General features: G+C 45.4%; 1 protein-coding gene across 1 annotated transcript in view; it reads left to right on the forward strand.

Moving 5' to 3' along the window:
- The first annotated feature begins 5,259 nt into the window (after positions 1–5,259).
- The window catches only part of LOC144612339 (cingulin-like), a 50,174-nt gene continuing 29,589 nt past the window's right edge, over positions 5,260–25,844 (forward strand). The window contains exon 1 of the mRNA XM_078431915.1: positions 5,260–5,293. The gene's annotated coding sequence lies outside the window, so the exon portion shown is untranslated. The remainder of the gene's footprint in view (positions 5,294–25,844) is intronic.

The following is a 25,844-nucleotide window of genomic DNA, read 5'->3' on the forward strand; positions in this document are numbered from 1 at the left end:
CCATCGCTCTCCCCATCCCCACCCCCCATGCCCCCATCCCCCTCCCACATCCCCCCATCACCCCACCCCCAATCCCCCCAACCCCCCCATCCCCATATCCCCTCCCAACATCCCCATCTCCAATCCCCCAATCCCTCCATCCCCCAATGCCCACCTCCCCTCCCAACATCACCTCCCAACATCCCCACCCCCCCATCTCCCCTCCACCCCACCCCCCCCCCCATCCCCATCCACCAATCCCTCCATCCCCAATGCCCCTCCCCGTCCAAAAAGAGATGGTGATGATGTTTAATGGCGCTCCCCCCAAAAAAAAGGTGGGAGCGTCATTTTGTGGATTGAAGGGGGGATCAGGGCCCCTCCCCTCGGCGTGGGCGGGGCAGAGACGCCCACCTGTGGGTGATTAATCGACGATGAGCAGAGCTCCTGTGTGAGGGTGGGGAGCATCTCCATTTGGGACGGGGGTGGTTTGTCGGGCAGCAGCAGCGGCCATCCGGCGCGGCCAACCGGCGCGGCCATCCGGCGCGGCCATCCGGCGCGGCCATCCGGCGCGGCTGCGCCAAACTGATCTCCGTTCTATAAGAAAATAACTGCAGATGCTGGTACAAAATCGATTTATTCACAAAATGCTGGAGTAACTCAGCAGGTCAGGCAGCATCTCGGGAGAGAAGGAATGGGCGACGTTTCGGGTCGAGACCCTTCTTCAGACTGATGTCGGGGGTGGGACAAAGGAAGGATATAGATGGAGACAGGAAGATAGAGGGAGCTCTGGGAAGGAGGAGGGGACGGGAGGGACAGAGGAGCTATCTGAAGTTGGAGAAGTCGACGTTCATACCACCGGGCTGCAAACTGCCCAGGCGAAATATGAGGTGCTGCTCCTCCAATTTCCGGCGGGCCTCACTATGGCACTGGAGGAGGCCCATGACAGAGAGGTCAGACTGGGAATGGGAGGGGGAGTTAAAGTGCTGGGCCACCGGGAGATCAGTTGCGTTAATGCGGACCGAGCGCAGGTGTTCAGCGAAGCGATCGCCGAGCCTGCGCTTGGTTTCGCCGATATAGATAAGTTGACATCTAGAGCAGCGGATGCAATAGATGAGGTTGGAGGAGGTGCAGGTGAACCTCTGTCTCACTTGGAAAGAATGTTTGGGTCCTTTGATGGAGTCGAGGGGGGGAGGTAAGGGACAGGTGTGGCATCTCGTGCGGTTGCAAGGGGAAAGTGCCCGGGGATGGGGTGGTTTGGGTAGGAAGGGACGAGTGGACCAGGGAGTTGCGGAGGGAACGGTCTCCGTTCTAATGGCCTACCCCTTATTCTTAAAATCACGTATCCATGTTCTCCAGAGATGCTGCCCTGACCCGCTGAGTTACTCCAGCACTTTGTGTCTTTTTTTAAACGCCTCCCGGTATAAAGACTTTTTAAAGAACTGCAATTCAACTCAGCGCCTGCTGGTGGAGCTGTTGCGTAGCATCATGGTCTCACCAGCAAGGAGATTAAGATGAATAAATTATGATATGTATTATTAGTTGTAAAATTATTTCATTATCATCATATCATATATATACAGCCGGAAACAGGCCTTTTCGGCCCTCCAAGTCCGTGCCGCCCAGCGATCCCCGCACATTAACATTATCCTACACCCACTAGGGACAATTTTTACATTTACCCAGCCAATTAACCTACATACCTGTACGTCTTTGGAGTGTGGGCGGAAACCGAAGATCTCGGAGAAAACCCACGCAGGTCACGGGGAGATTATTATATGTTCCTCCCCTCCTCTCTTCCACCTTTTTTCCTCCCCGCCCCACCACAATCTGAAGAAGGGTTCTGAGCCAAAACAACAGACAATAGGTGCAGGCGGAGGCCATTCGGCCCTTCGAGCCAGCACCGCCATTCAATGTGATCATGGCTGACCATCCACAATCAGTACCACGTTCCTGCCCTCCCCCCTTACCCCCAGACCTATCCAAGTTCTCCAGAGATGCTGAAGATAAGACACATAATGCTGGAGTAACTCAGCGGGACGGGCAGCATCGCTGGAGAGAAGGAATGGGTGACGTTTCGGGTTGAGACCCTTCTTCAGACCAGAGATGCTGCTTGACCTGCTGAGTTACTCCAGCACTTTGTGGGGGGGGGTTTTGTGGATGATCAGCCATGATCACATTGAATGACGGTGCTGCTTCGAAGGGCCGAATGGCCTCTTCCTGTACCTATTGTCTATTGTCTATTGACATGTTAGAGGCAGGAAACATGTTCCCAATGGCCAGAACCAGGGGCCACAGTTTATGAATAAGGGGTCGGCCATTTAGAACGGAGATGAGGAAAAACTTTTTCAGTCAGAGAGTTGTAAATCTGTGTAATTCTCTGCCTGAGAAGGCAGTGGAGGCCAATTCTCTGAATGCATTCAAGGGAGAGCTAGATAGAGCTCTTAAGGATAGCGGAGTCAGGGGGTGTGGGGAGAAGGCAGGAACGGGGTACTGATTGAGAATGATCAGCCATGATCACATTGAATGGTGGTGCGTACAGGCTCGAAGGGCCGAATGGCCTCCTCCTGCACCTATTGTCTATTGACCTGTCCCCAGTCGTCTCGACTATGTCTTGCTGCTGGAACCCGATAGGCCAGGACAAGAGGGTGAGGCCGACGATCTGCGCAACTCCCCCTCACTTAAATCCGAGTCAAGCGCAAATCTTGACTTCAACCTCGGCCAGCATACTGGCGGCTGGCGGGGGTCCCAATCAGCGGTCGAAATAATAAGATTAGACAATAGACAATAGACAATAGACAATAGGTGCAGGAGGAGGCCATTTGCCCCTTCGAGCCAGCACCGCCATTCAATGTGATCATGGCTGATCATTCTCAATTAGTACCCCGTTCCTGTCTTCTCCCCGCTATCCTTAAGAGCTCTATCTAGCTCTCTCTTGAAAGTGATTGAAAGTGAAGTCATGGTCATCTTCAAGATTCAAGATAGCTTTATTGTCATCCAAATTGGACGAAATTCAGTCACCCACAGTCCAACAACAAAAGCATCAAAATAGGCATTAAAATTACACAACCCCCAAAACACACAAAAGAAACATCCATCAAGAAAACATCCATCACAGTGAGTCTCCTCCAGTCCTCTCCTCACTGTGATGGAAGGCCACAATGTCTTTTCCCTTCTCCTGCTGTCCTCTCCCGCGGTCAGGTTGTTGTGGTTGCAGGCCGCGCCGGATGGTCCGCAGCGAGCCGAGCCTAAGGCGAGTCGCAGCCGCTCCCGCAGCCTCCGAAGACGGCCGGCTCCGCCGATGATAAGTCCGATCCGGGGCGGGCGAACAAGTCCGATCCGGGGCTGCTGCTGCCGCTGTTGCTGCACGTCGGGGCGGTCGTGGCTCCCGACATTGAAGCCCCCGCCCAGCAGAGAAATATCCCGGACGGTGAAATGTCCGCGACCCAAGCCCCGCGATCCGGGGCGGGCGAACACGCTGCCGCTGCCGGAGCTCCCGATGTCGGCATCCACGAGGCCCGAGCCTAAGGCGAGTCTCAGCCGCTCCCGCAGCCTCCGACAGCTCCAGGAGTTGGGCCGATGGTTGGGCCGCAGCAGGAACGGAGACACCACCCAGAAAACAAAGGTCGGGTCTCCGTTCGGAAGGGACACATATTTACAATTTTACAGTTCCCCCCCTCCCCCCCCCACATACACACACAGTACACAAACACAAAAACACCACATCACAACTACAATTAAGACAAAAAAACAACAAAACACAAAGACAAATGGACCGCAGGTAAGCCGCAGCTGCTATGGCAGCGCCGCCGTTTTGGGGAAGGCGATAGTTCCTCTAACCCGAAGAGGACAAACAACAACAACAACAACATACTGGGAAGGCCAGCGCGAGACAGAATCTCGGCGTTGGACGCTCTGTTCTCGCCAGGATATACCCAGGATACGGCGGATGCTTCTAAGGTGGAAGGTGTTGAGTCTTCTCTCCAGTCACCATTCAGCTTATAATCTGCCTTCCTCTTCTTGCCACCACAAAGAACAGATCAACCAAGGACGGGTCGCCCCGGGCGAGGGTGTCCAATGTTGAAAGACCCCGAAACACCCCCAGGATACATTCCACCACAGTGAGGAGGTGACTGGAGGAGACTCACTATGATGGATGTTTCTCTTTTTTTTTGTTTTGTTTGGTTGTCCTAGTGCATCAGTCAATGAAAGGAAGCATGCAGGTACAGCAGGCAGTGAAGAAAGCCAATAGAATGTTGGCCTTCATAACAAGAGGAGTTGAGTATAGGAGCAAAGAGGTCCTTCTACAGTTGTACCGGGCCCTGGTGAGACCGCACCTGGAGTACTGTGTGCAGTTTTGGTCTCCAAATTTGAGGAAGGATATTCTTGCTATGGAGGGCGTGCAGCGTAGGTTCACTAGGTTAATTCCCGGAATGGCGGGACTGTCGTATGTTGAAAGGCTGGAGCAATTGGGCTTGTATACACTGGAATTTAGAAGGATGAGGGGGGATCTTATTGAAACATATAAGATAATTAGGGGATTGGACACATTAGAGGCAGGAAACATGTTCCCAATGTTGGGGGAGTCCAGAACAAGGGGCCACAGTTTAAGAATAAGGGGTCGGCCATTTAGAACGGAGATGAGGAAGAACTTTTTCAGTCAGAGAGGGGCGAAGGTGTGGAATTCTCTGCCTCAGAAGGCAGTGGAGGCCAGTTCGTTGGATGCTTTCAAGAGAGAGCTGGATAGAGCTCTTAAGGATAGCGGAGTGAGGGGGTATGGGGAGAAGGCAGGAACGGGGTACTGATTGAGAGTGATCAGCCATGATCGCATTGAATGGCGGTGCTGAATGGCCTCCTCCTGCACCTATTGTCTATTGTCTATTGTTGTGATTGTGTGTGAAATTGTTTTATTTTTATTGCCCGATTGCTGGACTGTGGGTGAACTTTCATTTCACCGCACATCTTGTACGTGTATGTGACGAATAGACTTGACTTGACTTCTTGATGTGTTCAGGGAGAATTAAGAAGATGTATTCATCCAACAAAAAAAAAATCACCTGCAGGTCTCACCTGCAACCTCACCTGTTGGCGCCTCCCCCTCCCTCGCCACGCCCCGCCCCTACCCGCGGGTGGGGCGGGGCATCCACGTTGACCGACAGGGACGTCGACCAATTAGGCGCCGTCCCCTCTGCGACCGCCCAATCAGAACCGGAGGTGGGGCTGGGGGGGGCGGGACATCCGGTCGCGGCTGCCCGCCCACCTGGGCCCCGAAGGTGGAGCAGGGGTTTGGGTGAGAGCGCAGCAAAGGTTGGAGGAGGTAAAAATAAAATAAAAAATAAAAAATCTGCGATTTAACAATTATTTCTTTCGGGAGCGGGTTTCTTTCGACGAGATATTTGATTTCCTGAGGTAAGTCGATGCTCGAAACCTTTATTTCTAGGCGAAAAAGCCATCTGAAGAGTCGGTGGCAGGTGAACGTCGTCGTTCCCCCCTGGAGGAGACAAGGTGGAAGAAAAAAAAATTCAAACATAACATCAAAGTAAATCATTCTGCTTTAAAGATTAAATTCTCTCTTCATTCTCTCTCTCTATTTCCCCAGTTGGCATTTTGAATCGAAAATGCAGAGTTAACTTGGTGAAATTGTTTTTATTTTAAATTTCTTTTTGAAGTTTTCATCAAATAGTTTGAATTGCTGAGTTTAAAATTCATCCTGCTTCTGTGCATTAATGTATAATGTTTCTCCTTTTTGGAAATTAGTGCGTAGTTTTGTCTGTGAAGTGCAATTTGAATGGTCACGTCAGGTGTGACTTAATTGGAAGAATGCTCAATTTTTCAAATAATACTCTGTTTTATTCTAAATTGTAATTTCTTTTGTTGCACAATCCGCAGGCATTGCCACTTTCATTTCACTGCACATCGTGTATGTGTATGTGACAAGTAAACTTGACTTCAAAGTTCAATTATCAAAATGTTTCCGTGCCAGGCACTTGATATTTTTGGCCTTTGATTAAAATTATTAACCCCTTGTTCATTTTTTGACCTTTTAAAAATATTTGTTGCTGCAAGTATCTGTTTAACTCCAACAATAGTTTGAATTGCTGAGTTTAAAATTCATCCTGCTTCTGTGCATTAATGTATAATGTTTCTCCTTTTTGGAAATTAGTGCGTAGTTTTGTCTGTGAAGTGCAATTTGAATGGTCACGTCAGGTGTGACTTAATTGGAAGAATGCTCAATTTTTCAAATAATACTCTGTTTTATTCTAAATTGTAATTTCTTTATTTGCACAATCCGCAGGCATTGCCACTTTCATTTCACTGCACATCGTGTATGTGTATGTGACAAGTAAACTTGACTTCAAAGTTCAATTATCAAAATGTTTCCGTGCCAGGCACTTGATATTTTTGTCCTTTGATTAAAATTATTAACCCCTTGTTCATTTTTTGACCTTTTAAAAATATTTGTTGCTGCAAGTATCTGTTTAACTCCAACAATAGTTTGAATTGCTGAGTTTAAAATTCATCCTGCTTCTGTGCATTAATGTATAATGTTTTTCCTTTTTGGAAATTAGTGCGTAGTTTTGTCTGTGAAGTGCAATTTGAATGGTCACGTCAGGTGTGACAATTGGAAGAATGCTCAATTTTTCAAATAATACTCTCATATCATATCATATCATATATCTACAGCCGGAAACAGGCCTTTTCGGCCCTCCAAGTCCGTGCCGCCCAGTTCTGTTTTATTCTAAATTGTAATTTTTTTTTGTTGCACAATCCGCAGGCATTGCCACTTTCATTTCACTGCACATCGTGTATGTGTATGTGACAAGTAAACTTGACTTCAAAGTTCAATTATCAAAATGTTTCCATGCCAGGCACTTGATATTTTTGTCCTTTGATTAAAATTATTAACCCCTTGTTCATTTTTTGACCTTTTAAAAATATTTGTTGCTGCAAGTATCTGTTTAACTCCAACTTAAATTTATTTATTCCTTCAACCTTTAGTTCCTTCAACTTTTGAGAATACTTGGAAGGATTGGATAGAGAAACTGACCAAATCACTAAAACTTGGAAGGATTGGATAGAGAAACTGACCAAATCACTAAAACTTGGAAGGATTGAATAGAGAAACTGACCAAATCACTAAAACTTGGAAGGATTGGATAGAGAAACTGACCAAATCACTAAAACTTGGAAGGATTGGATAGAGAAACTGACCAAATCACTAAAACTTGGAAGGATTGGATAGAGAAACTGACCAAATCACTAAAACTTGGAAGGATTGGATAGAGAAACTGACCAAATCAAAAGATTTGAAGCTTTTCAAAGCAGGGTTCCTCAAAACATTTTGTTAAATTGTACAAAAACCAAAGTGATATTTTAAACTGCAGACTCAAACTTATCATTGGTCAAGCAAAGGTATCACAAAATGCTGGATTTTGCTGGAAAACCCATTCCTTATCTCCTGAGATGCTGCCTGACCTGCTGAGTTACTCCAGCATTTTGCGAATAAATACCTTCGATTTATACCAGCATCTGCAGTTATTTTCTTACACAAAATGCTGGAGTAACTCAGCAGGTCAGGCAGCATCTAGGAGAGAGGGAATGGGTGACGTTTCGGGTCGAGACCCTTCTTCAGACTGAGCAACGTGTAATTTAACAATTGAAGGCACACAGGAACAGTAAATGCTGCAATCTTGAGCAAAATCCAAAGTCATCTCTTAAATGAACTCGGCTGATCAGGCAGAAACTGTGGAGGGAATTTGACAGACTATGTGTCTGTTTTCGGTTGGGACCCATTTTGAGACCCTATGTTTGAAGAAGGAACCCTATCTGAAACCTCATCTGCCCCTTCCTTCCACAGATGCTGCCTGACCTGCTGAGTTCTACCAGCACTTTGGCATTTGTCAAGTCAAGTCAAGTCAAGTTTATTTGTCACATACACGATGTGCAGTGAAATGAAAGTGGCAATGCCTGCGGGTTGTGCACAAAAAGAATTACAGTTACAGCATATAAATAAAGTTAATAAGTTACTATTAGTGTCGACAAAAATTTCGTCTCTGGGGTTATAAAAGTTGACAGTCCTGATGGCCTGTGCGAAAAAGCTCCGTCTCATCCTCTCCGTTTTCACAGCGTGACAGCGGAGATGTTTGCCTGATCGTAGCATCTGGAACAGTCCGTTGCTGGGGTGGCAGGGGTCCCTCATGATCTTGCTTGCTCTGGATCTGCACCTCCTGATGTATAGGTCCTGCAGGGGGACGAGTGTAGTTCCCATGGTGCGTTCTGCCGAAACGCACTACTCTCTGAAGATAGACACAAAATGCTGGAGTAACTCAGTGGGACAGGCAGCATCTCTGAAGAGAAGGGATGGGTGACGTTTCGGGTTGAGACCCTTCTTCAGACTCAGCGGGACAGGCAGCATCTCTGGAGAGAAGGAATGGGTGATGTTTTGGGTTGAGACCCTTCTTCAGACTCAGCGGGACAGACAGCATCTCTGGAGAGAAGGAATGGGTGACATTTTGGGTCAAGACCCTTCTTCACACTCTGACGAAGGGTCTGGACCTGAAACGTCACCCATTCCTTGTTTCCAGAGATGCTGCCTGTCCCGCTGAGTTACTCCAGCATTTTGTGTCTATCTTTGGTTTAAACCAGCATCTGCAGTTCTTATCCATGAACTGCAACCACATCATTCATATTTAGCCATAGTTAGGAGTTTAATCTTGGTCCTTAATGTCTTGGAGTATGTGCTGAAATATTGGTTTATTATTGTCGCATATACAGTGATAATCTTTTGTTTGCGTGTTATCTAATTAAATCAGATCATGCCATATGTGAGTGCAATCAAACCATACAAATATGTGGCAAAAAAAAAAATACCAGAGTGCGGAATATTGTGTTACATCATTGTAGCGGTGCAGTAGCAGGGGAAAAGTCCAATGTGTGTAATGAGGTAGGCAGGAAGATCAGGACTACATCCAAGCTAATGGGAGGACCTGTTCAGCAGTCTGATAACAGAGGAGGAGAGGCTGTTCCTGAAACTGGTATGGGCTTTCAACTTTTATATATTTTGCCCGGCAGGCAAGAGGGAAAAGAAGGAAAAACCAAGGATAAAAAGGGTTCTTAGCTGCTTTCTTGAGGCAAAGTGTTCAGATGGAAGTGTAGGAAAATAACTGCAGACGCTGGAACAAATTGAAGATATTTATTCACAAAATGCTGGAGTAACTCAGCAGGTCAGGCAGCATCTCAGGAGAGAAGGAATGGGTGACGTTTCGGGTCGAGACCCTTCTTCAGACTGAGATGGAAGTGATGGTTAGGATTCTGATAGACTTGGCTACAAAACATTTCAATGTTCCAAAACCTTCGCCACCCACTGAGTGTTTTGGCACCTGATTCAAAGTCTCAGATGATTCAGACATTTCAGCCTGAATTAGTTTTCCTAATGACTTTCTTTCAGAATCCTGTCTTTCACTTGTAACCTTTTTTAAATGTTTAGTTCATTGGTGTGTAAAGTAGGTCACTCTTTTTGGTGCCATTCCCATCATGGTTATCCCCTAAGGCAGAGGCAAGATTTCTTGCTCAAATTAATCCTGCTTTTCTTCAAACTCCTTGGTGCCATCTCTTAGATCTCTCCTCCTTCAAGGCAGTGATTCCTTAATCCTTTAAGGTATCTTGAAATGTCATTTAACTTCAATATCGTTAGTTCTTGCAATATTATTTCCAAATAATCAGTTGAATTATAAATGAAACCTATCCTAATGCTGGGTGACGACTTGAAATGTGTATCCTTTTGCAGCCCGATCCATTGTGAAGAAGGGTCTCGACCCGAAACGTCACCCATTCTTTCTCTCCCGAAATGCTGCCTGTCCCGCTGAGTCTTTCCAGCATTTTGTGCCTACCTTTGATTTAAACCAGCATTTCTTTCCTACCCATTGAGTATCCTAGCAGCTTCTATTTTTGCTAAACCCAGACGTATTTGTTTTGAATGAGAAGAGAGGGACTCTTCTTGTTAATTTGAACAGAAGTTATTCTTGTTGGTGATAATACTATTGTATGCATTTGGGCACATGGTTTTTTAAAAAGATTTGGACATCAGTGACAAGTCCTATTGCCTGTCCCTAATTTGCCTTCTAAGAAAGTGTTGGTGAGCCACCTTAAGGCACGGGAATCCTACTAGTTAAGGTACTCCACAATGGTAGAGAGTTTCTGGACTTAGACCTGGTGGTAAAGAAGAAAATGGCTATATATTTGCAAGCCAGGAGTTTTGGAGAGGGGAAGAGACTTGACAGGCTGGTCAGGAAGGCCAGCTCTGTCCTGGGTTGCCCCCTCGACTCAGTGCAGGTGGTGGGAGAGAGGAGGATGATGGCAAAGTTAACATCGCTGCTGGACAACGACTCCCACCCAATGCAGGACACTGTCACTGCACTGAGTAGCTCCTTCAGTGACAGACTCCCTCACCCCAAGTGCGTGAAGGAGAGATATAGGAAGTCCTTCCTTCCCGCTGCTGTGAGACTGCACAACCAGCACTGCTCCCAGCGGACCAGTCAACAGTAACAGTTAAGGAATACACAGTAAACTGATGAAAATTTATCCTTGTCTTTACTTTTATTTATAATGAATGATCTCTTGCTTTCCACTTTGCTGCTGTAACACTGTAAATTTCCCCGGTGTGGGACGAATATATTATACAGATGCTGGCTTTCCCATGCATCTGATCGTGTCCTATGTATTGTAAGAAAATAAGTGCAGATGCTGGTACAAATCGAAGGTATTTATTCACAAAATGCTGGAGTAACTCAGCAGGTCAGGCAGCATCTCAGGAGAGAAGGAATGGACAACGTTTCGGGTCGAGACCCTTCTTCGGTAACAGTTGAGGATTTTAAAGCTGGCGTTTAAAGAAGGAGTAGTGGGAATAATAATAATAACACTTTGTAGTTGGCGCAAGTTACATTCATAGTGGAGTGAATAAATATTTAAAGTGGTGGAAGAGGTGCCAATTGAATGGGCTGCTTTTTCAATAGACAATAGGTGCAGGAGGAGGCCATTCGGCCCTTCGAGCCAGCACCACCATTCAATGTGATCATGGCTGATCATTCTCAATCAGTACCCCGTTCCTGCCTTCTCCCCATACCCCCTGACTTCGCTATCCTTAAGAGCTCTATCTAGCTCTCGAATGCATTCAGAGAATTGGCCTCCACTGCCTTCTGTGGCAGAGAATTCCACAGATTCACAACTCTCTGACTGAAAAAGTTTTTCCTCATCGCCGTTCTAAATGGCCGACCCCTTATTCTTAAACTGTGTGTGGCCCTTTGTTCTGGACTCCCCCAACATTGGGAACATGTTTCCTGCCTCTAACGTGTCCAACCCCTTAATAATCTTATACGTTTCGATAAGATCTCCTCTCATCCTTCTAAATTCCAATATTTTGGAGGATAGAGCAGATATCCTGACATATTTTGGAGGATAGAGTAGATATCCTGACATATTTTGGAGGATAGAGCAGGTATCACTCCTGACATATTTTGTAGTTGATGAAAAACTTTGTGGAGTTTCTACTGTAAAGTTACTGTAAGTTACTCAACTCGGCATCTGACCTGTTGTAACCACAACATTTATTTGGCTGATTGAATTGAATTTTTGGTCAGTAGTGACATTCCGGATATTGACAGTGGCAATGCCATTAAATGTCAAACATACGTCGTTGGACAGTCGTCTTGGAGATGACCAAGAAGGCCATTGTGGATCAATGTTACTTGATAATTAACCGAACATTGTTTTGAGGAAGGATATTCTTGCTATTGAGGGTGTGCAGCGTAGGTTTACTAGGTTAATTCCCGGAATGGCGGGACTATCATACGTTGAAAGACTGGAGCGACTAGGCTTGTATACACTGGAATTTAGAAGGATGAGAGGAGATCTTATCGAAACGTATAAGATTATTAAGGGGTTGGACACGTTAGAGGCAGGAAACATGTTCCCAATGTTGTGGGAGTCCAGAACAAGGGGCCACACAGTTTAAGAATAAGGGGTAGGCCATTTAGAACTGAGATGAGGAAAAACCTTTTCAGTCAGAGAGTTGTGAATCTGTGGAATAGGCAGTGGAGGCCAATTCTCTGAATGCATTCAAGAGAGAGCTGGATAGAGCTCTTAAGGATAGCGGAGTCAGGGGGTATGGGGAGAAGGCAGGAACGGGGTACTGATTGAGAATGATCAGCCATGATCACATTGAATGGCGGTGCTGGCTCAAAGGGCCGAATGGCCTCCTCCTGCACCTATTGTCTATTGTCTATTATGTGGTGCTTTGAATCCGACTAGGTTATTTAATTGTGTAGGAAGGAACTACTGATGCTGGTTTACACCAAAGATAGACACAATGCTGGAGTAACTCAGCAAGACAGGCAGCATTGGGTCACGTTTCGGAACGAGACCCTTCTTCAGACTGAAGGGTCTCGACCCGAAACGTCGCCCATTCCTTCTCTCCAGAGATGCTGCCTGACCCGAAAGTTTATTTAATTATTCCATTATTATTTGGGGGGGGGAAAAACATTCTTCTGAAAAGTACACTGATCTTTCATCTTTATTTTATGCTTGTATTTAAAAGATTTGAAAAGTCCACAAGCTGTATTAAACATTAATGAACCTGAAACTACTTTGTGCAAACAAGTCTTAGTAGAGTTTCTAAGTGTTTTGCAGGCATTTCTGTCAAGCAGTGGGAAGTCTAATACAGTTATTAGGTATTCTAGGATCATTAGGGCACAGTTGGAGATCCCATGCCAAATCTTTTGAGAGCAAGCTGCTTTGTCCCATTTCATTTCTTTCACAATTCCCTTATTCATTTCTCTTCAGTGCCCATCCTATTCCCTTTTAAAAGTGCTGATTGAATCATTTTACCATTCTTGCAGGTACTGAGATGCAGATCGACAATAGGTGCAGGAGGAGGCCATTCGGCCCTTCGAGCCAGCACCGCCATTCAATGTGATCATGGCTGATCATTCTCAATCAGTACCCCGTTCCTGCCTTCTCCCCATACCCCCTGACTCCGCTATCCTTAAGAGCTCTATCTAGCTCTCTCTTGAATGCATTCAGAGAATTGGCCTCCACTGCCTTCTGAGGCAGAGAATTGCACAGATTCACAACTCTCTGACTGAAAAAGTTTTTCCTCATCTCAGTTCTAAATGGCCTACCCCTTATTCTTAAACTGTAGCCCCTTGTTCTGGACTCCCCCCAACATTGGGAACATGTTTCCTGCCTCTAACGTGTCCAACCCCTTAATAATCATATACGTTTCGATAAGATCTCCTCTCATCCTTCTAAATTCCAGTGTATACGCCTAGTCGCTTGAGATCTTGATCTCTTCCACATATCCACTACACATCTTGTGCAGAAGTGTATATTTGTGTCCCTAGTCCCTTTGGAAAGGCTTCATGGCCTCTTCTCCTAATCATCTTGCTGTTTGTTGTCTCTAACTTTTTACGCGGAGGGGGAGAACAAAGGAGGAATTGGCACAGGAAACGTTGTAACTTTGAGTGCCCTTTACATGGTGACTATTTGCATACCTTGGGAATGCAAACAAAGAATTTCACTGTAATGTCACATGCGACAAAGTATTCAATTGTTCCTGGGCAGGTGTTAGAAGCAGTTACACAACATGAACAAGTGGAAGAATATGCAGACAGTGTCGGGTGAAGAGGGCATAGGCTGGTATGGACTTATTGAGCCAAATGGTCCACTTCTACGAATCATATACCACCTTTAACGTCTAAGAATCCTTGAGATTGATTTGCACTATAATCACAGTCCAATTCCTTGGATGCCTGCTATACTTTGAAACTAAACTTACATTAACTAGTCTGAAGAAGGGTCTCGACCCGAAACGTCACCCATTCCTACTCGCCAGAGATGCTGCCTGACCCGCTGAGTTACTCCAGCATTTTGTGATATCGTAACTAGTCAAGCTGCCTTCTGAGGTTATTATTGGTAGAACATTATGTGTATTGGGGGGGGGGGAAAAAAACCTTTTGTGTTTGGTTCAAACAATTTGCATATGTATAAAGTGCAGCTTTTCCGTGTGTGTAGAAATGTCGATCAGGGTATTCAACCGTAGTCGAGCGAGGAGCACTTCACCTGCACACTTTCCAACATGTGTCACGGGCTACTGAGAAAGAAAAGTACAGTGAAAGGCCATTTGCATCTGCATTTCTTTTCTACCGCTGGATAATATAATGGCTGACCTACAAATCGGTGTTATCCATGCACCTCGGTAACACAACCATCAACCTAATACCTATTAATCTTGATTTTACAATTATAAGAAAATAACTGCAGATGCTGGTACAAATCAAAGGTATTTATTCACAAAATGCTGGAGTAACTCAGCAGGTCGGGCAGCATCTCAGGAGAGAAGGAATGGGCGACGTTTCGAGTCGAGACCTTTCTTCGGTAACAGTCGAGGATTTTAAAGTTGGCGTCAGAGTAGTGGGAATGAAAACACTTTGTAGTTGGCGCAACTACATTCATAGTGGAGTGAATAAATATTTAAAGTGGTGGAAGAGGTGCCAATTGAATGGGCCGCTTTTTCAATAGACAATAGGTGCAGGAGGAGGCCATTCGGCCCTTCGAGCCAGCACCGCCATTCAATGTGATCACGGCTGATCATTCTCAATCAGTACCCCGTTCCTGCCTTCTCCCCATACCTCCTGACCCGAAAGGTCACCCATTCCTTCTCTCCTGAGATGCTGCCTGACCTGCTGAGTTACTCCAGCATTTTGTGAATAAATACCTTTGATTTTACAATTGGTCATCGTTACTATCTTCCAACCTTCAGCTCCCTTCACCCCTTCCACCAGCTCATCAATCTTTTGGAGGTGGAAAAGGGGGGCTGTAAGCTTAGTAAATGGCTGGGCAAATGTAAAAAATTGTCCCTAGTGTGTGTAGGATAGTGTTAATGTGCGGGGATCGCTGGGCGGCGCGGACCCAGTGGGCCGAAGGGCCTGCTTCCGCGCTGTATCTCTAAATCTAAAATCTAAAAATTGATTCACACATGGAACGTATGCAGGTGGATGAGATTAGTAAATGAGAACCATCATTTAGCGAGATAATGTATAAACGCCTCAATATTTTAAAATGTTTTGCCATCTATTTTGGCCAACTGTTGATTCCATTTTCCAAGTGCAGGCCATCCCCACCTGACTAATGTAACATTGTAAGTGCCCTTTAAGTGGTGAGTATTTGTATTACTTGCGTATGCAAACAAAGAATTTCACTGCAATGTCACATGTGACAAAGTATTCAATTCGCTTCAATTCAATTCTTCCTGGCAAGTGATAGAAGCAGTTATACAACTTGCCCCTAAATGCAAACTTGATGCATTCAGTATCCATGTGGAGGCTCGGTTAGTATGAGTTTGTCTCTTGTATATTTTCCACGGTACGGACAAGATTAACTTGTCAATTCAGTAAAAATTAAACTTATTTGTTAGCCAGGGACAGCCTGTTACCTTTGCAAGTGCAGGCACTTCTTGAAGGTAGACGCTAAATGCTGGAGTAATTCAGCGGGACAAGCAGGATATCTGGATAGAAGGAATGGGTGATGTTTTGGGTCGAGACTCTTCCTCAGACTGAGTCTGGGGAGAGGGAGACGCGGGTAAAGAAGCCTAAGGTGTGAAAACGAGACATCAAAGGGAATGAGGGCCAAGGAAAATGTAGAATAGATCATTGTTAGCTAGGAGAAGGTGACAACGAAGGTTCTGCTGCAGTTGTACAGGGCATTGGTGAGACCACACCTGGAGTATTGCGTACAGTTTTGGTCTCCTAATCTGAGGAAAGACATTCTTGCCATAGAGGGAGTACAGAGAAGGTTCACCAGATTGATTCCTGGGATGGCAGGACTTTCATATGAAGAAAGACTGGATAGACTTGGCTTGCACTCGCTGGAATTTAGAAGATTGAGGGGGGATCTTATAGAAACTTACAAAATTCTTAAGGGGTTGGACAGGCTAGATGCAGGAAGATTGTTCCCGATATTGGGGAAGTCCAGAACAAGGGGTCACACAGTTTAAGGATAAGGGGGAAGTCTTTTAGGACCGAGATGAGAACGTTTTTTTTCACACAGAGTGGTGAATCTGTGGAATTCTCTGCCACAGAAGGTAGTTGAGGCCAGTTCATTGGCTATATTTAAGAGGGAGTTAGATGTGGCCCTTATGGCTAAAGGGATCAGGGGGTATGGAGAGAAGGCAGGTACGGGATACTGAGTTGGATGATCAGCCATGATCATATTCAATGGCGGTGCGTGCAGGCTCAAAGGGCCGAATGGCCTCCTCCTGCACCTATTTTCTATGTTTCTATGTAACAATGATCAAGAGTCTGAGGGAGGGTCACGTTCCGAAACATCGCCTGTCTATGTTCTCCGGAGATGCTCCCTGGCCCACTGAGCTACTCCAGCACTTTGTGTCTGTCACTGAGAGTGCGTCACTGTTTTGGCTGTGTCTGGGCCACTTTCTGCTGTGCATGGCCTTCTGAGTAAACGTTGCCAACTTGAAGTTGGGGCACTTTGTGTGGAATGGTAGAAATTACAAACTACAAATTACAGATTGCACTTGGAACTGAGTACAGAATTGTTTCGGGAGGAACTGCAGATGCTGGTTAAACTGTGGACTGACACAAGAAGCTGGAGTAACTCAGCGGGTCAGGCAGCATCTCTGGAGAAAAGGAGGAGGTGTTGAGTTTGCTGCTCTTAGCCACAGATGCAGGAGGGGTTCTCTCCAGAGAATACTGCCTGACCCGCTGAGTTACTCCAGCTTTTTGTGTCTGTCTACAGAATTGTTTACGTAAGTGCGAGTTTCGTAAGTCATCCATTGTGTGAATGGGGGGGTTGTCTGTATCACAATTTAGGTGTATATTAATAGGTTTCAGGAAGCTAGACACAAAATGCTTGCGTAACTCAGCGGGTCAGGCAGCATCTCGGGAGAGAAGGAATGGGTGACTGAAGAAGTTTCAGGACTTTGATTGCATTTAATGCACAGAATTTCAATGACGCCATCAAAAATGGTTTGCATTTGCAACATATATAACATATAACATATAACAACTACAGCATGGAAACAGGCCTGTCCGGCCCTACCAGTCCACGCCGACCATTCTCCCTGACCTAGTCTCATCTACCTACACTCAGACCATAACCCTCCAATCCCCTCCTATCCATATACCTATCCAATTTACTCTTAAATAATAAAATCGAGCCAGCCTCCACCACTTCCACCGGAAGCCCATTCCATACAGCCACAACCCTCTGAGTAAAGAAGTTCCCCCTCATGTTACCCCTAAACCTTTGTCCCTCAATTCTGAAGCTATGTCCCCTTGTTGGAATCTTCCCCACTCTCAAAGGGAAAAGCCTACCCACGTCAACTCTGTCCGTCCCTCTCATAATGGTCTTGAATTTTCACAACTGGTTTCCAAACCTAGACTTTGAAAATGTAAAAAGTACTGGTTTGGAATTGCATTCAACTATTTCCCCCTATTGTATCCACGTTGTGAATTAACAATATACTGGGGATTAACAGTGTAACACTGTTAACATGGCATACTGGGTGACCACAGTACCTAGTGGATGAAAGCACACTCATTTGCTTGCTCAGACTATGTCTCCAGGTTCAGTACTTCTGTGCTGAGTTAACCGATCTCGACTGCTGAAGGAATGAATACTTTATTGTCACACGTGACAAGTCGCAGTGATAATCTTTCATTTGCACATCCAAGGTATGCAAAGAGTCGCCACGCGAAGGACGCTGAGAAAGTTACAAAAGTATCCCACGCCAGGTCATCCTTTGCTCCACCCCTCACGCTGGGTCCCCCTTTGTTCTCCCAACCCTCCTCCCTCACGGTGGTTACCCCACACTGGGTCCTCCTTCGTTCTTTCCCCCCCCCCCCCACGGCGGTTCTCCCACTGTAGACTGAAGGATGCAGTGGTTGGCTCCAGTGCCCCTGATGTCCAGTGCTCCAGTGTCCAGAACAAGGGGTCACAGTTTAAGGATAAGGGGGAAGTCTTTTAGGACCGAGATGAGAAAGTTTTTTTTCACACAAAGAGTGGTGACTCTGTGGAATTCTCTGCCACAGAAGGTAGTTGAGGCCAGTTCATTGGCTATATTTAAGAGGGAGTTAGATGTGGCCCTTGTGGCTAAAGGGATCAGGGGGTATGGAGAGAAGGCAGGTACGGGATACTGAGTTGGATGATCAGCCATGATCATATTGAATGGCTCGAAGGGCCGAATGGCCTACTTCTGCACCTATTTTCTATGTTTCCATGATTATCACTGTTCCTTGGAGATGGCACAGCAGACTTGACCGTCGTAGTTCTCTTTATGGTCGAATTGCTTGCCAGCTTCCTCTCTGAAGATCGCATGAAGAATAACCATTCAGGCCTAATAACACGGGGTGCAAATTGGTTCCTATCCCAACAGCTCTTTAGAAGGGGAAGAAAAGTTTGGCTCAAACTTTTTAAAGCGTGGTGGACATTGTATTTATTGTAAGAAAATAACTGCAGATGCTGGTACAAATCGAAGGTATTTATTCACAAAGTGCTGGAGTAACTCAGCAGGTCAGGCATCATCTCAGGAGGGAAGGAATGGGTGACGTTTCGGGTCGAGACTCTTCTTCAGATTGTATTTATTTACATTGTAGTTATACATTGTATTTACATTGTATTTATTTATCTTTAAAATTGTACCCCAAGATTCTCCTCATTTGTACGCCCAAAGAAAATGATCCACGAGTATTCAATTTGCAAGTGTGCAACACTAAAATATAACAATCTGAGGTGTAGAAATTGTTAAATCCTCCCACCTTCTCCCCAAAGAAGATCAAACAAACAGTTGCCAATATTTTCGGGCATCTTGCTAAAATTAATATCAAAATACTAGTAATAAATGTGGGAACAATTCAAAATCCATCACTAGATTTTGAAACATTAGAAACATATAACACACATTAGAAACATATAAAATTCTTAAGGGGTTGGAGAGGGAAGATTGTTCCCGATGTTGGGGAAGTCCAGAACCAGGGGTCACAGCTTAAGGATAAGGGGGAAGTCTTTTAGGACCAAGATGAGAAAACATTTCTTCACACACAGAGTGGTGAGTCTGTGGAATTCTCTGCCACAGAAGGCAGTTGAGGCCAGTTCATTGGCTATATTTAAGAGGGAGTTAGATGTGGCCCTTGTGGCTAAAGGGATCAGGGGGTATGGAGAGAAGGCAGGTACAGGTTACTGAGCTGGATGATCAGCCATGATCATATTGAATGGCGGTGCTGGCTCGAAGGGCCGAATGGCCTACTCCTGCACCTATTTTCTATGTTTTCTAGATTCTATTCCTGTCATACATTCCTTTGTCTGAAGAAGGGTCTCGACCCGAAACGTCACTCATTCCTTCTCTCCAGAGATGCTACCTGTTCTGATGAGTTACTCCAGCATTTTGTGTCGATCTTTGGGTTAAACCACCATCTGCAGTTCCTTCCTGCCCATTTATAGTTTCCTTTCCTTAAAACATTATTAGTCTTTCCATTACACTGCACCTGAATCTGTGTTTTATGCTAAGGTAAGGCTTTCAAAATCGACACCCAAGTTACCATGTCTTTGTGTTGATTTGGACAGAGTGATCAGAAGCTATATGAAGTGTAAGAAAATAACTGCAGATGCTGGTACAAATCGAAGGTATTGATTTCACAAAATGCTGGAGTAACTCAGCAGGTCAGGCAGCATCTCAGGAGAATACAGAATACCTTTATTGTCATTCGATACCGAACAAAATTCATTTGCCAGCAGTCAGAGCAACAAAAAAAAAGAACACAAGACACACAACCCCAACACAAACATCCATCACAGTGACTCCAAACACCCCCTCACTGTGATGGAAGGCAAAACATCTTCCTCTCTCTTCCCCCATTCCCCTCCCACGGACAGACAGCTCGACCCCTACCGAGGCGACCGGTAGGGTCAGACTGAAGAAGGGTCTCGACCCGAAACATCACCCATTCCTTCTCTCCTGAGATGCTGCCTGACCTGCTGAGTTACTCCAGCATTTTGTGGAAGCTATATGAAATTAATTTTAGCCAAGCCCTGTCTGATTCATATGCATGCACCTTTGAATGTGAGTCATTGGGTATTGTCAGTGTCATTATTGATTTCTCAGAACATGGGCGTCACTTTCAAACCTGACATTTATTGACTCTGATGTGATGGCAATGAACCATCTTGAAGCACTACAATTTTTCTTTAAAGGTATATGTATTGCGGAATAGGAAATTCAGATTTTAAACTTGGTGATGAAGGAATGGTTACGTATTTCCAAGTCAGAATGGTGTGTAACATGAAGGAAACCTTGCACGTGTGTGTAGTTGTGAGTGTGGCACGTAGGAGGAGAATTGTTCCCCACGAGTTTGCTGAAAGTCTACTTGGTGTGTGTTTCAGAGGTGCATTTAGATTGTGGAGCTGGATCTTAGTACTGCAACAGATTGAACCATTTCTCTAGCCCAAAAGAATGGGCAGGTTATGTGTACTTCGGCCTGCTGCATTTGTGGCTAGGAGCAGCAAACTCAGCAGAGCTTGTGAATGACGTCTTGTCTTTGAATTTCACTGGCACGGTGGTGCAGCGATAGAGTTGCTGCCTTACAGCGAATGCAGCGCCGGAGACTCGGGTTCGATCCTGACTACGGGTGCCGTCTATACGTTCTCCCCGTGACCTGCGTGGGTTTTCTCCGAGATCTTCGCTTTCCTCCCACACTCCAAAGACGTACAGGTATTTAGATTTTAGATTTAGAGATACAGCACGGAAAGAGGCCCTTCGGACCATCGAGTCCACGCCGCCCAGCGATCCCCACACATTAACACTATCCTACACACACTAGGGACAATTGTTTTTTTACATTTACCCAGTCAATTAACCTACATACCTGTACGTCTTTGGAGTGTGGGAGGAAACCGAAGATCTCGGAGAAAACCCACGCAGGTCACGGGGAGAACGTACAAACTCTGTACAGACGGCGCCCGTAGTCAGGATCGAACCTGAGTCTCCGGCGCTGCATTCGCTGTAAGGCAGCAACTCTATCGCTGCGCCACTGTGCCGTATGTAGGTTAATTTGCTGGGCAAATGTAAAAAACTGTTCCTAGTGTGTGTGGGATAGTGTTAGTGTGCGGGGATCGCTGGGCGGCGCGGACCCGGTGGGCCGAAGGGCCTCTTTCCGTGCTGTATCTCTAAATCTAAAATCTAAAAATTGATTCACACATGGAACGTATGCAGGTGGATGAGATTAGTTTACCCAGCGTTATGCTCAGCACGGACACTGTAGGCCGAAAGGCCTGTTCCCGTTCTGTGCTTCATGTTCTATGTTAACAACAAGAGGCCATTTGGTCCATCATATTTGTGCTGACTGGTAACATGGAGGAATCCCGAGAATAATGCTCCTGGAAGATCAGTAATTGCCTACATAGCTGGGATTTTAGAAGTAAAATCCTTCCCTTTTTGAGATGTATGAATATCTTTTAGTAATTTATCCCATGTTTAGAATTCTCAAGTTCGTATTCCAAGATCACGATATGAAAGTTAACTTCCATGAAAACCATCTACTTTCTACAGTTAGTTAAGATAATAGACAATAGGTGCAGGAGGAGGCCATTCGGCCTTTTAAAAACTTTTTAAAAAGGGAGGGAGAGAGAAAACAGGGAATTATAGACCAGTTAGCCTAACATCGGTAGTGGGGAAAATGCTAGAGTCAGTTATTAAAGATGTGATAGCATCACATTTGGAAAGTGGTGAAATCATCGGACAAAGTCAGCATGGATTTACAAAAGGCAAATCATGTCTGACGAATCTTATAGAATTTTTCGAGGATGTAACTAGTAGAGTGGATAAGGGAGAACCAGTCGATGTGTTATATCTGGACTTTCAGAAGGCCTTCGACAAGGTCCCACATAGGAGATTGGTGTACAAACTTAAAGCACACAGTATTGGGGGTTCAGTGTTGAGGTGGATAGAAAATTGGTTGGCGGACAGGAAGCAAAGAGTAGGAATAAACGGGTCCTTTTCGGAATAGCAGACAGTGACTAGTGGGGTACCGCAAGGCTCAGTGCTGGGACCCCAGTTATTTACAGTGTATATTAATGATTTGGACGAGGGAATTGAATGCAACATCTCTAAGTTTGCGGATGACACGAAGCTGGGTGGCAGTGTTAGCTGCGAGGAGGATGCTAGGAGGCTGCAGAGTGACTTGGATAGATTAGGCGAGTGGGCAAATGCATGGCAGATGCAATATAATGTGGATAAATGTGAGGTTACATGCAAGAACAGGAAAGCAGAGTATTACCTGAATGGTGAACGATTAGGAGAAGGGGAGATGCAACGTGACCTGGGTGTCATGGTGCACCAGTCATTGAAAGCAAGCGTGCAGGTGCAGCAGGCAGTGAAGAAAGCGAATGGTATGTTGGCATTCATAGCAAGAGGATTTGAGTTTAGGAGCAGGGAGGTTCTACTGCAGTTGTACAGGGCCTTGGTGAGACCGCACCTGGAGTATTGTGTGCAGTTTTGGTCTCCTAATCTGAGGAAAGGCGTTCTTGCCTTAGAGGGAGTACAGAGAAGGTTCACTAGATTGATCCCTGGGATGGCAGGACTTTCATATGAAGAAAGACTGGATAGACTAGGCTTGTACTCGCTGGAATTTAGAAGACTGAGGGGGGATCTTATAGAAACATCTAAAATTCTTAAGGGGTTGGAGAGGCTAGATGTGGGAAGATTGTTCCCGATGTTGGGGGTGTCCGGAACCAGGGGTCACAGCTTAAGGATAAGGGGGAAGTCTTTTAGGACCGAGATGAGAAAACATTTCTTCACACAGAGAGTGGTGAGTCTGTGGAATTCTCTGCCTCAGAAGGTAGTTGAGGCCAGTTCATTGGCTATATTTAAGAGGGAGTTAGATGTGGCCCTTTTTGCTAAAGGGATCAGGGGGTATGGAGAGAAGGCAGGTACAGGTTACTGAGCTGGATGATCAGCCATGATCATATTGAATGGCGGTGCAGGCTCGAAGGGCCGAATGGCCTACTCCTGCACCTATTTTCTATGTTTCTATCTGCCGTTTCTTCCCACCACAGCCCATAAATTCTGCTTTGGAATCATCTGGTGAAATGAAAATGCACCAACTTTAAAGTTGGAAACTTTAAATAGCTTGTGCAAGTGTTGATTTGGGCTCTGAGCAAGGTGAAGTAAAATTCTTATTTGATTTCTTTGCATCTCACCCAGTTAGAAAATTGTACATTGTTTTTGCCAAAGAATGTCTGGGTCATTTCTGTTTATGTAGGTGTGGAAGTGATTGGTTATCTTTCAAAGTTAAGGAGTGGTGGTTTCGATCATTAACGTTTGCTTTGGAGAGAAAAATACTGTTGCTCAATAGTTTTGTCGTCATTTATACTTTTATGGATGTGCCGATTATTCAGGCTTGTTAATTCTGAAGTGATTTTTCAGAACTACAGTGCTTAAAGTGTTATAGTTCGTGACCTATTAACAGAAACAGTCAACCGAGTTCGTTTAATCTCTTTATTCTACTCACCCAGGTGGCAGAGAGCCTAGATACCGGAGCGTTCAGAAACGCTCAGGCAGCTAGTGTAGCCTCTCTCTCCGAAAACTCACATTCACACACACTTTACACCCGTAATACATGTGCCAGTACTTTTCCATCGCTGCCTTATACGGCAAGTTTACAATGTCCTATAAATCTTTATGTGTCCTTTGGGACCTCCGTGGTCTCGTGACCTACGTGCAAATTGTTGGGAATCAGTTTGCATCAGAAGTTGATAGAGACTAATAATTTCATTGAAAGAACCTTTTGTTAGATTGCATTCTTAACAGCTTGGAGCGATAGGGTTAAATTTTCTTATAATAGATGTGCAAATTAAGAACTTGGTTATTATGATGGACAATACCAGAGTACAGGATAGAAATGTGAATCACTTGGTGATTCATGAGATGGCAACATACAATAATTAAACCAATTTAATCTATTTCCCCATAAGATATAATTTGAAATTAATGAAGGTGCCATTAAAACGAGGTAGATGCCCAGAATCTCTTGCCCAGAGTAGGGGAGGACCCGAGAACATGGATTTACGGTGAAGGGGAAAAGATTTAATAGGAATCTGAGGGGTAACATTTTCACACAAAAGGTGGAGGTTGTATGGAACAAGCTGCCAGAGGAGGTAGTTGAGACGGGGACTATCGCAAAGTCTACCCGATCTATTCCTCTCAAGATTTTGTACACCTCTATAAGATCACCCCTCATCCTCCTGCGTTCCAAGGAATAGATTTCCAGCCTACTCAACCTCTCCCTAAAGCTCAGAGTCCTGGCACCATCCTCGTAAATCCTCCCTGCGCCCTTTCCAGTTTAACAACATTCTTCTAATTCTTGTCTACATACTAAAAATCTCGTTTGTTTGTTCCTGAACTACAGATTGAATGGTACACGCTAGTGGGACAATTTTAGGCCCACCTTGCTCACCGTCGTCCCTTTGGTGCGAATGGAAGAAGTTTCATTGAAATTGGTGTTATATTTTAAAAGTTATTCACGTTTTAAAGTTTAAATCTATTTCCTAGGGAGAGAGGGGGGAGGAGGGAGGATAAGGGGGGTTGTGGGGGGAGAGGAGGGGAGGGGGTGGGGGGGAGAGAGGGAGGATAAGGGGGGTTGTGGGGGGAGAGGAGGGGAGGGGGTGGGGGGAAGGGAAGGGAGGAGGGGAGGGGGGGGAAGGGAGAGGGGGGAGCAGAGGGTGCTGTGCCAATGCAGGAGAGGTTTGGGCCCAACGGGTGCACTTGGTCTAGTGTTTGTCTAATCTCTGGAGAGTAAAGGCTCAGTCTGTGTCCCCTAGTTTATTAGGTAAGTAGTCAGTCACTCGGGGCTGTGCTCCATTAATGCAAACAGACATAGCCATGAACTAAATATGATTATATTAATTTTGTTAACTTTTACAATTGGGTTGTCAAAAAAAATCCCTCTATCTTCACTCCATTCAAATTCACATTTTCATACATTGTCATACTGAGCTAGTCCAGCACAACTGGCAGAAGAACAGAACAGGTCTATTTTGGGGGGGAATTGAAAGCAAAATTCAAAGGAAATGGATCAATTGTCTATCCATGAGAGAGTGCAGCTGTGGTTCATGGATCACTTAGTTTTAAGTGTTAGGAAGTATTCAGGTACGTATTCCAGATTAAGGAACAGTTTCTTCCCGACTGTTATCAGGCAACTGAACCATTCTATCAACAACTAGAGAGCGGTCCTGAGCTACTATATCCGTCATTGAAGACACTCGGACTGTCTTTAATTTACGGGACTTTATCTTGCACTAAACTTTATTCACTTTTATCATGTATCATGTGGTGGGCCTGATCTCCGATAATGATGAGAAGGCCTACCGGGAGGAGGTGGCTGATCTGGCACTCTGGTGTCAGGACAACAGCCTCCTCTTGAATGTCACAAAAACTAAGGAGCTGATTGTGGACTTTAGAAGGGCTCAACATCCGAGGACGTACACGCCACTGGAGATAAATGGGATTACTGTGGATAGGGTGAGCAGCTTTAAATACCTGGGAGTCCACATCACAGAGGATCTGACATGGACAACACACATTGCCGCCCTGGTGAGTAAGGCAAGGCAGTGCCTTTACCACCTCAGAGAGTTGAGGAAATTCAGAGTCTCTCTGAGGATCCTTCAGTGCTTCTACTCTGGGGCTGTAGAAAACATCTTGTCTGGGAACATCTCAATCTGGTTTGGGAAGAGCTCTGCCCAGGACAGGAAGGCCCTGCGGAGAGTAGTGCGTTCGGCTGAACGCACCATGGGAACTACACTCGCCC

The sequence above is a fragment of the Rhinoraja longicauda genome, chromosome 44 (genome assembly GCF_053455715.1).
Source record: "Rhinoraja longicauda isolate Sanriku21f chromosome 44, sRhiLon1.1, whole genome shotgun sequence".
Taxonomy (NCBI): domain Eukaryota; kingdom Metazoa; phylum Chordata; class Chondrichthyes; order Rajiformes; family Arhynchobatidae; genus Rhinoraja; species Rhinoraja longicauda.